The sequence below is a fragment of the Lactuca sativa genome, chromosome 8 (genome assembly GCF_002870075.4).
Source record: "Lactuca sativa cultivar Salinas chromosome 8, Lsat_Salinas_v11, whole genome shotgun sequence".
NCBI classification, from domain to species: domain Eukaryota; kingdom Viridiplantae; phylum Streptophyta; class Magnoliopsida; order Asterales; family Asteraceae; genus Lactuca; species Lactuca sativa.
Genome location: NC_056630.2, coordinates 289,331,250 through 289,332,888, shown reverse-complemented (window position 1 = coordinate 289,332,888; position 1,639 = coordinate 289,331,250). Strand labels below are relative to the sequence as shown.

At 26.4% G+C, this 1,639-nt stretch overlaps 1 non-coding gene across 1 annotated transcript; it reads left to right on the top strand.

Moving 5' to 3' along the window:
* The first annotated feature begins 213 nt into the window (after nt 1-213).
* LOC111877547 (small nucleolar RNA snoR137) lies at nt 214-357 on the top strand. The gene has a single exon (XR_002845457.1). It is a non-coding gene; the product is annotated as a small nucleolar RNA snoR137 (small nucleolar RNA).
* Nucleotides 358-1,639: the final 1,282 nt, after the last annotated feature.

Here is a 1,639-nt window from a genome sequence, read left to right as displayed (position 1 = left end):
GCGTTTGTCGTTGCTTTTGATAGGCGTTACGTTTGCCGGCTCCCGGCGGACGTGTCAACGAAAGCATAAATTAAACCTCCAACAGCCACCGGATTTATCCGCTCTTTATAAAGTCTACAATACTTAACCTGTAGTCTGATCTTTTGTGGTTTTGGAACATCTTTATTCTCTACATCGAAAGCACATTCGTTTACTTGATTTAGTTTATGTTTTGTTGCTTCATTATGGTGAACTCTCTCACATTTAAATGAGAGAAATTCAAGTTTCCGGAGCATAAATTAAGTATTTTTATCGCCAGTATTTAACAGCTCGATGTGTCTACCATTGCATCGATGTTACCTGTCTCCTGGTATATTTGATTTTACTGAAATTACTTCCCTAGACCCCTTGAAATCAATCTCTTTATTTGATTTTAAATAACGAGGCTTTTAACGTCATATAAATGCAATTACATTTATATGAAACTTTTAATAAAGTGTGTATTGTGTTCATCTTTACAAATAATTAATCCAATAAGTAATACCGTTGCGTTGTATAGTTATTCGGTAAAATGACCTCTTTATCAGAGTATTTATCACCCTAAGACCACCTTTTCTTTGACTTTTGAAAATTGACCACCAAGGCACCAAAATTGCTAAATGTGCTCCTGAATTTACAGACTCTATTTTTCTAACGCCAAACCAGTGAAATTTATTAATATTTTTGAGCATTAGCATCGCCAATCCACTTTCATTTTTTTGCTTTTTTCCGAAGCAAAAAATGGGGTAAATAGTAAATATGTAAATATGGGGTAAATAATGTTTAAACATTTATCGGGTAAATAATGTTTATTCATTTTTTACTTTTCTAACGCCAAACCAATGAAGTTTATTAATATTCTTGAGTATTAGTATTGCCAATCCACTTTCATTTTTTCGGAAGTAAAAAAATGGGGAAAATAGTAAAAAATTGTAAATATGGGGTAAATAATTTTTAAACCTTTATCGGGTAATAATGTTTCATCACCGACCTTTATTCATTTTTTACTTTATTTTTAATCTAAAAAATATATTCATTATTCTAATTTAAATAAATTATCAAATACATCCTTTTTATTAATTTGGTTTAACAAACATATAATTTATATTTTTTTCATTACAATAATATTATATAAGATAATATTTATATTACATATTTATAAACTTTTATAAAATATGTTATTGTGTTTTAAAATTTCAACTAGATTATAACTTGTTGAATGTGGTAGGAATGTATAAAAAACATACAAATGTCTTTGAAATTTATTATTTAACTATTATATGTTTTTTTTTTTAATTTCAAAGTATATTTTGTTATTTTTGGGTTATGAATAAACTTATAATTTTGATTGTTATCTTAGGGTTATGTCTGAAAATATATAATTTTATTGAGTTCTAAAATCTATAAAAAAATTATTAGCAAAAAATAGTTACATGAACAACTTCTGTTATTTGTAGCAACATATTTTCAAAGTATGATGTTATTTTTGTTTATTGATGTTATCAACATGTATACTATATAGTTTTTTAACATATACATGGATTTAAAAATTATATCATATTCTATAGGATATAATTCCTATAATTATATTAAATGTTCTAGCATACATAGCATATGTCAA